Below are 16,318 nucleotides of genomic sequence, written 5' to 3' on the forward strand. Positions count from 1 at the left end.
AGGGCCATTGGAAAAAACAAACCTCACCACTATGGCGTAAAAAATGTTTAACATGTCAATCGTCAGCTTTTAGACTTAGCCCACCACTTATCTCGGCCTCACCCCAATCATAAAAGTGTTTTATTATACCCTTCCCTTCCCCCACACAGCTATGTTGTTTGTAACATTGCAACACTTGATATACTCTGGCATACAGCACAGGAAAATCGTTTGGTTTATCAAAACCAGACCACAACCAATCACACTCCGGATTGTATTTCTTCTTCGCTCCTCGGCCAAGCTCTGCCTTTTGCTTAATTGTGCCAAACGATTTACACTCACGCCAACTCGCAATACAAGTCTCTCGCATTAACTAATTCGCAGATTAATTCCTTTCAATGAATTAAAATAAAATGTTGAGAAACTTGCACGGTTTCTCAAAACCAGACCACAACCAATCACAACTCCACCGCCTTTGTGGATGAAGTGGATGAGCGCACTGTGAACCCACCAGCTTCTAGGCCACAGCCGACATCAGTAGTGACTTACATTAGAAATGGTCGTAGCCAGTTTCACGACCAATATTGTTCAAATATTATTTTTTAGTTAGATCGTGTAAATATAAATGTGTCGTTAACCCACCACCACCTGAAACAGCCAATTGGTAATTAGTTACTACTTCAGCTCACCGTTTGTGTGTCCAAAGAGTAAATTCACAACATTTACAATTTGAGTACTCTGACGTTTCGCTGGTAATTACATCCAGCACTCGCTATTTCTCCATCAAACTGCACTGACCATCGTACAGTGTGGTAAAGTATGGCCAGACAACCCTCATGACTATCACAGCACACGACGCTTGAGAGAACCTGTCTGAGTAACTTACTGTTGCTGGACAATTGGTACTTATGGGCGGGCATCTCGAGCTGTGCGCTGCAGCAATTGTGATGTAATAAAACACATGGGGCGATTTCCAGGAAGGCCAATAATTGATCCTCTGTGAAAAAAACTCAACGAAGAAATCTAGATGACGCCGGGCTTTCACTGAAATGAATCAGAGCCAATCGAATTGCCGCTGATTACAATGTCTTTGTGGGTTAATTGTGATATGGACATATTGGTGGTACACCGGTGTAGCATAACACACCAGTGCTCATGAAACTGTTTAAAATCTAAATTTGAATTAGCAAATCTGTTTATCCTTCTTTAATTGACACTGTCGTCAAGTTTGACGTGATTCGAAGGTTGATCCAGTCTGCTGAGACTTAATTTTTTTTTAAAGGTCAATATGCACCATTGATTTTGGTCCGGGGCACACGAGTTTTTGGGCCGAGGAGGAGGGCGAGCACCTGGAGCAACAGCAATAGCAGCAGCTTTCTTGCGTTGCCTTACGAGCCTGAGGTGGGACTGCAGCATCATCTTCGTCATTGTCTTGAACTACCGATGCCACAGTTCGCCAAGAAAATATTCCGGAAACGATTCGAGGAACCGTCTGACCAAGTCTAGGCCACGAGTGAAATCTGCCTTTGGAACACGGAGCAGCCAATCGTCATCAGGCTGGGTGATGCTATACGGCCACAGACTGTGAAGCTTCGTGTTCAGCTGCTTATAACATTCGTCTTTCGACTGCTTTAACATAACGAGAACTAATTTTGATGCACCAAGCAAGATTTTCTGACTGGGGTTCCCAATTTACTGCAGTTTAAAACTCTGAAATAATTTTTAAGGGGACCTAAAGTTCATTAAAACACAAAAAACGATCCGATGTTTACACGAAATGCAATCGCAAACTTATAGGAATTGATATCATAATAATTGCGCATATGGTGAAATATAAAAATCAAAAGGTGATCAACTATAACGCAGCAAAGACACAAAATTATCGCCCCAACACCCCAATCATTCAGCTAATTTTTTCGTCTCTTCCCTCCCTGGCCTCCTTCACTAAGCTTTGTACTTTGTACAATCTGACAAATGAGTAACCCTAGCACTGCTCACAGAACAATGGTCCATGGCTTTCAATCATTACCAGACTCGTGTACGGCAATAATTGGGCTGCTACATGGAGCAATTCCTTTTGTTTTTATAAATCCAACACCACAGAAATTAACCCAGCTACTACTTGATGTCAACTGCTGGCCGTGACTTGCTACTGATATCTTAACCAGTCATACATGTACACAAACAAGCACACGTAATGGGACATCTGCACATACAGACGTTGAACGCATTAATCCGTCGGCTTTTAGGCTTAGACCTCCACTTGCAATCTCATCTCGCGCCGACCATAACATTGCTTTATTACCCTTCCCTTTCCCTGAGCCAGCTGTGTACTTTGTAACATCTTACAAATGAGTAACCTGTTAGTGTGGACGAATACTTTCGCGCTTGGGTGAGCAGGGGTGACCAAGGTTACATTATGTAAGGGTGGGTGAGTGGTTATGGGGGGGAAATCACCCATAACCCCCATTTCCGGAAGCCAAGGCGCCACAAAGTCTGGCTTTGAAAGTGGGCAGAGCACGAGTTGGCCAGTCAGCGCAAGCCAGTTGGCGTAGTGTAAGGGGTAGTCGACAGGGTTTTGAGTGATAGGTAGAAGGAATTATGTAATAATATAAGAACATTTTAATGTTACTGCGTTCTGTTCGGGACGTGCTGCACGAGCCAAGTTGATTGATGGAGGCTGTGAGGGTGGGAATAAATGTCTGTATTAAAGTGAGCGCCACCCGTGTACATGGGCGGTGTGTTCGAGGTTCGCCGGGGGTGGTCTGCGTTCGCCAGGGCAACGGGGGGGGGGCTCCCACAGGGGGCCAGCCTTTGCGAGGAGCCGCTTTCATATGGGCGACTCAGTGACCGGGACTGTTGCTGTAATGGGTCGTTGCGGGCACTGCTGCAGTTATGTGGGTGGGCCGGTGTATGGTGCTGCTGAGTTTCCGAGCACTATTGGAAGCTTCAAAAACAAGTTTGGAGACTGCCGTTACATACTCTGTGCTTCTGCTGCGTTGTATTGCCACCCAAGAGTAAAGCATGCGTGAGGGTTGGTGCGAACAGTCGGCACGTTTTTGTATCTGTTTCTCGCCATGGTGTTCTGTGATTGTCAACACGCGGGGGCACTGTGTCAATAAGCTGGTGAACTACATGATTATGTACATGTGTGCTGTTACTGTTGCCGAGAGTTTTTAAGAGGTGGTTGTACTTTGTTGTCAGGAAAGTATTATCCACCACAGTTGGTTCATGTCCTTGTGCAAAGTGCATCAATAGTGCATAACTAACCAAGGCATAGTTAATAAATTCCATATCTTGTTAAAATTATATGTTTTCTGGATCTAATTATTGCCTATCTTTCTGTTGCTGTTAAAGCAAATTTCAAAATCTGCGTTGCTGCCCTATAAAGTATTGAGGAAATTCCATGGGAGAGAAAATGGATCCTAACTCTTCTCTCTCTCATATTAAAACAAATATCAACCCTGACACCCTGCGCAGCATAATGGTCCATGGCATTGAATTATAAGCAAACTTGTGTACGACAACGAATGAGCCGCGACATGGAGAAATGTGTTTGGTTGTATAAACCCAAACAAACTAAACATAATCTGGCCACTTGATGTCAATTGCTGGCCATGACTTGCTATTGATATCTGGACCAGTCTTTCCTGTACACAAACAAGCACACATATTGAGGCATCTGCGCGTAAAGATGTTAAACATGTTTATCGTCAGCTTTTAGACTTATACCTCCACTTACAGTCTCATCTCGGCCTTGCTCCGACAATAACATTGCTTCATTCTCCTTCACAAAACCCAGATATGTACTTTGTAACATTCCATCTCTTGATATAACCTGGCACACACCACAGGACAAACATCTGTAACCTTAAACCAATTGCAGACTCGTGTATGACGACGAATTGGGACTAAATATGGATGAACTCGTTTGGTTTCTCAAATCCAGACCACAACCAATCACAACTCCATTACATTTGTGGATGAAGTGGCTGAATGCACCATAAACCTACTGGCTTCCCAGCCACAGCCAACATCAGTGGTGACTGACATCTAAACCAGTCGTCGTCCCCATCGCTCCCTATCCCTGCATTAACCCGCATTGACCAGCATCCAGCGTGGTGAGATATGGCCGGACATCAACCACGACCGACAAGGCACAGGGAGTTTGAGAGAACCTTTCTGAGTCTCCAGCTATTGCTGGCCGTTTGGTGTGGTGGGTGGCCATATGGAGTCCATTCGCAAGGATTGTAGTCTTATTTCCTAATTCTAAACCAAACTAACTGGTGTAGTCAAAGATGATTGCACTCATAATGGTATGGTAACAATAAAACGATTTAATAATAATAAAACACGTGAACAACCACAAAGAATGGTTCACTCCAACTCACGCCACAGCTCTGCCCTCAGCCGAAAAAGGCGGGAAGAGAATGGCTCCGCCCCTTTTTCCATGACGACAAATGTAAGTTGGCTACAGGTTTGTCAAGTGAACACAAAGTACAGATCCAATTTACTACTACTTCAGCACCACCGGTTGTGTATTAGAAAGCAGACCCATACCATTTACATTTGAGTACGACGTTTCACCAGTGATTACAACTAGCATCATCAGGCGATTGGCAGAAGTTTGAAAATGTTTTTCAGTTCAAAATAACGGAAGGTGATGTCATCACTGTGCACCTACAGGTGCGATATACCGAAGGGGTTATTGTGTTGGTATAAATTGTAGTAAATTATGTTAATATGACATTATACATGTATAGTGTAATAGCGCCGTCTGTTGTTCAGCAACAGCAACTGCGGTGGACGAGCAGTACACATGCCGGTTAGCATATACGCGGGTGTGTTGGTAGGGCGGATGAACTGGGGCAAAGGTCATAAAGACCCCGTCTGGAAGCCCCTGGAACCCGCTAGTGGGTTCGAGAAGAGAGGTGCATCCAGGGCAGAGCCAGGCCGCACCGGGCAGCATAAAAGCAACGGAAAGTGGAAGCTCGTGGCTGCCGGTTGTGGGGAAGTGGACTCGTCTCATCGTCGCTGTCGTCTTCGCCACCTTCGTCACTGCCTTCTTCGCTAGATATTGCGCGGCCGGATAGTTGTTGGCTGTCTCGGTCGGCGCCTCGGAGTAACACAGTCAGGGTTGTGTCAAGGCTAGGCTAGACAACTTGGGAGAAACGAGGGCGAATCTGTGAACCTAAAAGTGTTGAATAAAGAAGGTGCCTCCTCAAGAACCTTGTCTCCCGCTCCACTGACACTACAACTGGTGTCAAAAATGGGGTACGAAAGAGCCCACCTTTGGTGTCTTTGAAGGATGGGAGCAGCAGAACATTTGTCCCTCTGGCAGCCCCGGGACCCAGTTACGAAGCCTGTGGGCAGCAGCGGGAGAGCGGCTGCGGAATGGCAGGAGAGCGGCTATGCATCAGCGGGAGAGCGGCAACGCATCAGTGAGAAAGCGGCTGCACATTGGCGGGAGAACGGGGCGCGATTTTCTACGGTCATGCGTCGACCACGTGGCATGGCCGGCGCATCGAGGAGAGTGTGGGGATGGCGCAGGAGGTGCGCAGCAGCCAGCGGTGCAGAGAGGAGTCACGGGGAAACCCTGGCTGGAGTTTCCATCGGAGTGGGAGCGGAGGAGCCCGGGATGGAGACCATGCACATGTTGGGTGCCATTTTGCCCATGGAGGGCCTGGCATGGCCGGTGGGCACCATTCTAAGGAGAGCGCGGGACTGCGTGGGAGGAGCACAGGTGTCGGCGGCAATGCAAGGGGCCATTTTTGGCCTGCCACAAGACGCCTGCATGAGGTTTCTCCAGAGGAAGCGAGGGGAGGCCAAGCCACCCTATGCTTTCCGAGAGGCGCTGCTGGTGCTGGGACAGAAGGCATACCCTCAGATGAGTGAGTGGGCACTCGACTCCCTGGCAGTAGAAAGGCTGATGGTGCTGACACAGGAGTTGTAGATCACCTTGCCCTTCGCCGATGACGCGGGGATCTTGTCCCTAAAGGTATCCCAAGAAATTCAGGTCTACGAGGGCCACCAGCATTAGCCAAAAGTATAAGCTGGGCCATTGCGGCTGGAGGACATGATGGCTGTGGTGGCTGGCCGGGGGATGTGTGGAAGAAGGTCTCCGCGGGTAGATTGGCAACTGGGGCAGCCCCCTCCACCCTGGGCTCCCACGGCCGAATGTTTCAGGTGTGGTCAGTCGGGCCACATCACCATAGTGTGCCGGGGTGTTACGGGGGTGCTGGCCGTACCACCGACATCCTCTGACCCGCCAGCAATGTCTTCCCAAGCTCCGCCGGATCCAAGTCTCTGATATTTTCCGAGACCACCATGTGCGAAATGTCGGGGACTGGATCCGAGGGGGGGGCTACGGGGGAATCCACGGAGGGGCCATGCCCTTTAGGCCATTCCGCCACGCCAGGGGTGACTGGTGCCAGGGACCAGCTCACGCGAGCAACGTCCAGTAAAGGCGGACTCTGCCTTGCAATGTGGGATTCGGGGGGGGGAGAATTGCGCAAATTGCTGTGTTGCATGTTGTCAGCTTGCGGGAGGCGCTGCGGTTGTGTTGCATGGTGATGGTCCGCGGAAGGTGCCGCGATTGGGCTGTATGGTCACGGAAAAGGTTTCGACCAATGTTTATTGTTGGGGGTTGGTTCATGGTGAGTTGTGTTGATGGTGTTCATCGAGGTTAGGGGTTGCTCTGTCTGTCCACCCGCTCGCTGTTGCTAGGATTTCAGTCGGGACGACTGTTTTTTTTTAACAAAGGGAGCGGGTGATGTAGTGTAATAACGCCGTCTGTTGTCCAGCAACGGCAACTGCGGTGGACGAGCAGTACACACGCTGGTGAGCATATACGTGGCTGTGTCGGCAGGGCAGGGGAACTGGGGCAAGGGTCATTGAGATCCCGTCTGGAAGCCCCTGGAACCCGCTAGTGGGTTCGTGAAGGAGGCGTGGCCAGGGCAGAGCCAGGCTGCGCCAGCCAGAATAAAAGCAGCGGATAGCAGGAGCTTGTGGCTGCCGGTTCTGGGAAGTGGACTCATCTCGTCGTCGCTGTCGTCTTCGCCGCTTTTGTAGCTGCCGTCTTTCATAGATATTGCGTGACCGGATAGCTGTTGGCTGTCTCGGTCGGCGCCGTCGGTGTTCCACAGTTAGGTTTGTGTCAAGGCTAGTCTAGACGACTTAGGATAAATGAGGGCAAACCTGTGAACCCGAAAGTGTTGAATAAAGAAGGTGCTACCTCAAGAACCTTGTCTCCCACTCTGCTGACACTACACATGTAACAGGTTGGGTTAGTCACAGTTAATCAACATACTGAGATTATTCGTTACATTAAATGGTCGACAGTAATGGATTTACACTGTACACACGCACACACCGAAAAACACACAAACACATGTACACACACCTCAACACAGAAAAAAATACGTGTACACACACCTCTACATACAAACACACATGTAAACACACGTGTATACAACAACAACCATTCGCCACTAAGTGGTGGTGACGTCACCACGATGCTTGTGCCAGGCTAGGTGCACGTTGAGGCCACGTGAAGTGTCGAACGCCCGCTGGCAGGAGGTTACAGGGCAGACCCAGGTGCCACGGGTCGACTGACTGAGACGACTGGTTGATGTACCACCTGTGCCCCTTACTGTCCCAACTTTCTGTGATTTAGTCACCCGGCGCTATGCTCATTGTTGTCCTCCCCACTTCGTTGTTGTTGGAGGTGCGTTTTCCTCCAACTGCCCAGTAGCGTCCTTCACTGAGGCCAATCTTGACACCGATGGTACCAGTCATCGGCAAGTCCACTCAGCTCCACATCCTCCTGTACTACATCACTCCATCTCTTCCCTAGCCGTGCCGTACCTAGTTTAGCCCCCTTGATCAGGCCGAACAAAATCTGTTTAGAGTGGATGGTGGTTGTATGTATGCTAATCGTAGGTGTGTGGGTGAGTGGGTAGGTGGGCGAGTGGGTTAGTGTGTGGGTGAAAGGGTTAGTGTGTGGGTGAGTGGTTGAGTGAGTGTGTGGGTGAGTAGGTGAGTATATATGTTCAACTTATTTCGCAGCGTACAAAGCCACTCGTGCTAATCAAAGGTGCGAGTGAGTGAGTGGGTGGTGGTGGTGGAGGTTAAGTGAGTGGGGGGTTATTTGGTGAGAGGGGAGATAGATGGGCAGGAGGATGGCGTGAAGGGTGGGCGAGCAGGCGGTGAGGGAGGGCTGTAGGAAGGGTGGCTGGGAGGGCGTGCGGTTGAGTGGTTGGGTCACAGCGAACAACCCCTGGCTAAACGAACATCGTCGTTCATTTAAGCTCATTATCTGTATGACTTTCACTGTATTATGTAAAACAGAGATTTTAAATCTTCAATCTTCATAACATTAAAAATATATATTCATCACCTATTGTTAATGTTAACATTTTACATCCTGGACTCGCTGAGTTTGGCGGATTCTATATATATTGAAAACATGTATTTTACCAGGCAGCTCTTTTCAGAAGCGACTTGGCCACAAATGATAGCTCAACGACGTGGTTTATTACGTGACCAATTATAGCAGCCAAACACTGTCTAAACGCACGTTTCTAAGTGTGGCGGGGGAGGGGGGAGGGAAATTGGAGGACCCGGAGACAAATTCAAGCCACCACGGTGAGAGAGACAAGCAAACTCCAAGTACACGTACAGGCGTCAGGGCCGGGATCGAACCGACGCCCTCCTGTATACCAGGCGAGGTAGTTAACATCTTCCAGCCACCGCGACGAGATGTAAAAAAATCACAGCAGAACAACGAACAAGGAAACGAGCTGACTTCACCTGCAACTAAATTATGAACACCACGAGACGCGCCCTGGAATGTTGCACGCGGCAGCCCGTACTCACCTGTGTAGACGTGGCGTCACATTCACACACACACAGTGTCAAGGTTAAAGAGTCGCAATTGATTTATTTTTACAAAAACCCCACGGTAACCATGAAAACAGTGATGATTTGTCCTACAGACTGGTTACACCCGCTTGGCTGAGGCTGTGTTTTTCCACTGTAAACCTCACCGTGTAAATTCTTATTAAAGATTTAAAATAATAAATAGGCTATCGCGACCAATATTATCCATAAAACGTGTTTTGGGGGTAGATCGCTTAAATATGAAAGTGTCGTAAAACTCACCACCACCCGACACAACCAATGAGTAAGGTTTGTCACGTAAACAAAATAAGTAATATTTAAAAATACTTTTTTTTAAACATGCTCTAATGAAATGTACCCTTCTCGTAATGGCAGAACTCGACGACTCCAGGAAGTGGCCCCGAAGCTTGCCACAACGTAAGAGACCGTGGTGATTTACATCCAGTTGAGCGTGGACAATTAGACCCAAGCCGAAACATAACATGTAAAAAATTATGTTTAAAAATACTTGTTTTTACAGAGTATAGTATTGTCATCAGTATGACGTAAGTACTGTATACCAAGTTTGCAGTCGATACCACATTGGGAAGTGGGTTAAAATTGAGTTACAAGATTTGAGGATACGACAACAACAGAGCGAGTTAAATAAAAGCGTGTATTAATAATAAAAACATTCTGGCGAGAGTGAGGCTGTGCATTTTGCCCAGCAAACCACACAGCTGTCAGTTTGTATTCAAGGTTTAACAAAAAAAGATTCCCCTAAACCAGGGGGTTCAGAAACCAAAACAAGGAGAGACATTTTTTCTTATTTTTTACAATTCAGTAAGTTAATATTTCAAGAGCCGCAATGCAACGTGGTGTGAGTACGAGACACGGTGGTGGTCCTTGATAAATAAGAACGTGGTGAGTACGAGAGACCGTGCTGGTGGTGGTGCTTGATGAATAAAAACGTCTCACGAAGCAGCCGTCCCTCAAAGAGCCGCACGCCGCTACGGAGCTGCAGGTTGCCGACCCCGTGCCCTGAACCAACTGGCGTGACCGTCAAGTAATAATAATTTGAGTAGTATAGTTTTATTATGTTATTATAATAATTTAATTATTATGTAATTGGAAATGGATAATAATAAAATGATTTGGCGTTTTTTTCATGTATTAATAACTTCATTATAATTAAATAACTGTTTAATACTGACACCTAAACAATAATTAAATAATAAATGGCTGTGCTATAATACTTTTACGCTAATAATGCAAGAATAGTATTTTAATAATTAAATAATACATTTCTACTGATTACATAATCATTCAGTAATGGTAATATAATAATTAACATTTACAAAGCGCCCTTAAATAATCGCTCTCGGGGTGCTATGCATGCTAAGTCAGAAAATAGTGAACATCACCCAAGGAAAGAAGTGAGAAGGAGATTTGAACATCACTAAAGGGAGAAAGCCATTTTACACAGAGACGGCTTTAGTGGAGATGTGAAGATGAGCAGCGTCTCGGAAGTCCCCTTGACCTCGAAGGGCAACGAGTTGCAGAGTTTAGGTGCCATAATTGCCAACGCACCTCCATGTGTGTAGCCTGGAGACGGTGGGACAGTGAGGAATGCACAAGCTGAGGATCTTGACGATCTTGATGGAATATTCGTGGCTGAAGGAGATCATGAATGTAGGAAGGAGCAAGTCCATTTAATTTATTGGTTCTTTCGGTAAAGTCACGTAACTTTACCGAAAGAACCAAAAAATAATAAAAATAAAACAATTATTTTATTATGTTTTATGTTTTATTATTTTATTACTTCCCTTCTACGTGACTTTACCGAAAGAACCAAGAAGGTGAATCCCTGCAGTCACGAAAGCTTTAAATCGAAAAAGTCCGTTTAAGGCGAAGGCGAGTTGGTTGGAGCTGCCTTTTTCTCGTTTGTGTCATTGCCTCTTCCTTCTGCAAGGATTTGTTTTTACACTTTGCAGTTCTTACTTGGTCTCATTATCTTCATCAGAATATCTGCGAAACGGGTTTATTCCTGGGTGAGATGTTCCCCCTGGTTAATGGCGGCTGGTGAGTAGTGTGTGTGGATGGTGAGTAGTGTGTGTGGATGGTGAGTAGTGTGTGTGGATGGTGAGTGGTGAGTAGTGTGTGTGGATGGTGAGTGGTGAGTAATGTGTGTGGATGGTGAGTAGTGTGTGTGGATTCTGAGTAGTGTGTGGATGTTGAGTGGTGAGTAGTGTGTGTGAATGGTGAGTGGTGAGTAGTGTGTGTGTGCATATGCGATGGTGAGTAGTGTGTGTGGATGGTGAGTAGTTTGTGGATGGTGAGTGGTGAGTAGTGTGTGTGGATGGTGAGTGGTGAGTAGTGTGTGTGTGCATATGAGATGGTGAGTAATATTTGTGAATATCGGCTGGTTTGTCGTGTGTAGATGGTGAGTGGTGAGTATTTGTATCAGTGCTCGCAGACAGACAAGAAACAAGGATGTAAAATTACTTTACACGGGGTTACAAACCTCACGAGGTACCCCCATGGAATGTGCTCAGATGTTTAAGGAATGTAAAAACAAGCCCCGCATCACAAACACACAACGCTGTCTAGATGTACCTGTAGATTCGCGCCCTTGGCTTTAACAAGTACCAGCGTGTGTCACGCTAACGCTCATTATTTCCCGCCTGTTGATTGGCCAAAACAACATTTACAATCGGGGATGTTTACACGAAAAAAAAGTGTTTCTGTATTTAAAAGTTTAAATACAATAACATGTTTAAAACATACTTTAAAGTTGAATTACAATTGAATACAATTATTTGTCTTGCGATGACCCACGGAGAGAGAAACCATGACCAACCACAGGGGTGATTGAATGCCATTATTTCACAATGTCACGAATAAAACTTTACCCTATTCCGTCGATTCAAATTGTTATGTAATTATTGTATAATAACACTTACAGTGATTTTATCATGCTGTGTCTTGCTTTGTTTTTTATGTTTTAAAGTAAAAGTTAATGCGATATTGTTGATATCCCCCCCTTCCCGCTGAGTGAGTGGTACATTCCGAACAACCCAACAGCTACGGTGAGCAATGTGGATTAAAGCAGATGCCGGTAACGCGATTTGTTATTATCACATATGTTAATTTGGCATCTTTGAACTGACGTACATCAGAATCGGAATATTTATACTGCAGGAGGAATCCGATGACATGTAAAGCTCTTTGTAACAGATGTCCAGTAGGGGCACGGGGTAAGAACGTTACAACAAACAGTACACAAACATGATAGTAGCTCAAGTACAAGGAAAGTTAACACATCACCATAACACACCTAACAGTATTCTTAGGTTATTTCGGTAAAATCACGTAGGTAAAAAATTAAAAATTAATAAAAGTAAAATAAAATAAAAAAAACACGACGTTTCGGAGGCAACACAAGCATCCGTCTTGCCTCCGAAACGTCGTGATTTTTATTTCATTTTTTATTTTACTTTTAATAATTATAATTTTTTACCTACGTGACTTTACCGAAAAAACTTAAGAATATGAATCCTTGCAGTCACGAAAGCTTCAAATCTAGAACACCTAACAGTAGTTTAACACGTAAAGCTTTCGCGACCAATATCCATTATACAGTTTTAATGGCGGTTAACCATCTAACCCAATCAACCTGCATTATGGACATCTACAGTATATATATAAATATAAAAGTTAGTAGTTCCCTGCGTCTTGTTGACATTCGGGTGATTGCCACAAAGTGCTTTGCTTTATCCACCGCTTTCTTTGTTGTCGGAGTGCAGCGACGACTTCGCCTTGGCTCCGTGTCGCCATGGACTGCGTCTGTAGCGCGTTGTGGCGAACGGCGTGCGAGTGGTGCAGCTCGTTGACGCACAGCAGCTGCTGCTGTTGTTGTTGTTGTTGTACAACATTAATGGTTGACGCCTCATCAATGTCTCTTTCAATTCACTAGGCGCGATTTATCACCGATGTGACTTTTTACTTTGACGATATCATTCAAAGCTTTCGTGACTGCAGGAATCCATACTCTTTGGTTGTTTCGGTAAAACATATCTACGTGACTTAGAACCAAGGAGTTTACTTCTCATCATTTTCTCACAATAACCTCGCCGTTGACTGTTTACAGCTCAGATCTAGCACATGGTGTGGGTATGCAGAGCTGTCAACCCCTTGTCAGTGCCCTACTTTATTACGGACAAGGAAGCCAACATTACTTAGCACGAGGTTACAAACCTCACGAGACACTCCGTGGAAATGCGCTCAGGTGGTCAAGGTCACAGACACGAGCTTCGTATCGCACACAGCTGTCCAGACGCACCGTGAGACACGTGACATGGTCGGCTTTGACCACTTCCAGACGGGAGCCAGGTCCACTTGCTACGCTCTCAGTGGGAACTACGCTCGCCACGACTCTCAGTGGCTTCTCACCGATAGCCGCTCGCTGTGGCTGAGAGACGCTGTGGCTGAGAGACGCTGTCCCTGGAGCGCACACGGCGGCGACGAACCAAGACACGAATCGACTCTCACCTGCCTAGACAGGAGCGTTGCATTCACACCGCGGTGTTGGGTTTACAGGTCGCGATTTCTACAAAACCCAGAGTGGCCAGGCAAACGGTGATGGTTTGTCCCTTGGACTGATGTCGTCGGCTATGGTGAGGCTCTGTGGGTTTCTGCACCAAAACCGTACCTTGCAAAAAATTTGTATTAAAGTTTCTTTTTTAAGTATGTTGTCTCTTTCATTGCCATTTATTTCAAATAAAGATTGCCATTTATTTGTTCATGATTTATTTGAGCATAATAGTTTAAAATTGTCTATAAAAAGATTAGACTTAATATTGTTAATTATTTGACAAATTATCTCCCAACTTCACGTGTAAATGAGTGGGGGATCAGATGGGAGGGTAGGAGGGTGATCATGTGGGTGGTTGAGCAGGTGTGTGTGTGTAGGTGGAGATTGGTGTTGTAGTGGTTAGTGCGCTGTGCTATGAACCTGCCTATCCAAGTTCAATTCCTACTCATGGCCACCAACACCAATGACCATTGTCTGAACCGGTCATGGGCCTCCCTTAGGTCGATTCAGCCTCAAATGAGTACCTGGTGTAGAGTATAAATATCACCACTCGAGATACAAAGGCGGCAGGGCTTCGTGCTGGCCATCCATCCACTCGTGTGCCGTGCCGGCCTTCATAGATGCTCGCTAACAGGACTTGCCCAACAGTATGTTCAGGCTATACGGAGGATCTTTGCCTTTGTGCGGGTGGGTGAGTGAGCGGGTGTGCAGGTGATCAGGTGGGAGAGAGATTAGACGGAAATGGGCGCTTGAAAATGCATGAGGTGGGCAGCTGGGAGGGTGGCAGGATGGGCAGGTGTATGGCCGAGCAGGTGTGGGCAGGTGTGGGCAGGTGGGAGGGAGGTCTCTGTAGACGGCTGGGGGGTAGTAGGTTAGGGAGTGGCAGGTGTCAAGGAGGAGAGTGTTGGGTGCAGGTAAGTGGGTGGTGGTCATCCTTACCAAGCGTAGTCATTATCATCATCGTGCTCTTCATCATCATCCATCAGTCAGGATCCATTCATCATCCTAGCTCATGATGACGAGGAACAAGCAAACTGACTGAGAGTGCAGCATAAAATAACACGAGATGCGCCATGGAATGTGGCCCAAGGCTACAGACAGCACTTACCTATGAAGGCGTAAGCTGTAGATTTACTAACTGTGCCATGGTTTAATATCCGTTAATATAACATCTATACAAACAAAACAACAGCAACCATCCCAAAAAAAACATGTTTACACAAGTCAGTCTCAGCTATGAGAGAGTCACATTCACGGCCTGGATGACAATCTTAACAATAGATTTTCAGATTTTATTTTTTATTCACCGAGAACACATTGACCCTTGACCCACAATACAATGTGATTACAATTCACAGGTAACCCAGAACACAATCAAGTCTATGTATATTTACACGATCTAACCCAATAAACCTTTATCATTGATAATATTGGTGGCGAAAGCCTACGTGTTAAAGTCGATTTGTTTAACTAGGTGAGAACTCAAGAGACCAGGATGAGTCTCGGTTGCATGGAGTGATGATAATGATGCTGATGCTGCTGCTGATGATGATTCTGTTACTGCTGATAATGATTCTATCATTATTGATGCTAGTTCTACTCCTGATGCTGATTAAGATAATGATGGAGCTACTGCTGTTGATGCTGTTGCTCCTGTTACTATTTTTTCTGCTGATGATACTTCTGCTGATGCTGATGATCGAGTCGAGTTGAATTGAAATTTAACGAGGTGAGAACTCAGGAGATCAGGATGAGTCTCATTGACAAGAGTGACCTGGGTCACAACAATGAAAAAAGCAAAACAAGTCAAACCGATGCTAGCAATGAAGCAAATAGAAAGCTCACGCACAGCCCAGAAGACAATGCGATTCGCGTTAACATAATTACACAACTGGTACGATATAATCAACGCGTCTCAAATCATCTACGCGTTGCTAAACAGCCTGAAACTCGAGGTTGGGTTCACACCGGATTGGTGTCTCATGTTCAAGAGGGGCGCTGCGGTGGCTCGGAGATGTAAACTCCCTCGCCTGGTATGAAGGAGGTCGTGGGTTGGATTACGACCCTGAAAGCTGCTGTATATTTGGAGTTTGCGTTGTCTCTATTCCTGTAATAACACACAGTGTCTCTGTGTTATTAATGCGTGTTGAGACAATATTAGTCGTGTTGTAGTGTAAGGTAAATCTTCTCTAGATATACATCAGGCGCTTAATAACTTTAACCCACTTCAAAGTCAAAACACAGTTCCCATTTTTGTCAGCAGAAGCGTTATCCCATGAATCGAAGGTTGTGGCTTCAGGTCCAAGTCTGAGAGCAGATAATTAAAATATTAATAAAACAAATCTTTACGAATATTGGTGGCGAAAGACCTCCTACTACTACTAGGTGTTAAATGGCTTCTCTCTATGCCCTGTAAAATAAAACTAGTTTGGGTGGGGGGGGGGGGGGGTCATTCGACCCCTGGTTATAACAAAAATGTTTTAGCCCAGTGACGCTCAGCACACACCACGAGTAGTCCCCCCAAGTGATGCAATCCCATTCCCACCGCGGGTTTATCGCCCAACGAGCGAGTGACCACGAGGGGGACGGCGCGCGTCATCCCGCAGCGTCACGTGACGCGTGTTCCCAGCACGCCCGCGGTGGAACTCCGCCCTCTCGGCGTTGAGCGCCACGCGGAGCGCGGTGCGAGGGACGATGACGTCAGAGAGAACCTTGGCTCCCCCCGCGCTCCCCCACCAGTGCGCTAACCACTGCACCACCGCTCCACCCCACACTACGCACATGCCCCTCTATACACTAAAGACAAAGATACCCTGTGTAGCCTTAACAGACTGTTGGGGCAAGTGCTGTTAGTAGCGAGTAGCA

The sequence above is a fragment of the Lethenteron reissneri genome, chromosome 65, assembly GCF_015708825.2.
Source record: "Lethenteron reissneri isolate LAM-NWPU_2019-01 chromosome 65, ASM1570882v1, whole genome shotgun sequence".
Lineage (NCBI taxonomy): Eukaryota > Metazoa > Chordata > Hyperoartia > Petromyzontiformes > Petromyzontidae > Lethenteron > Lethenteron reissneri.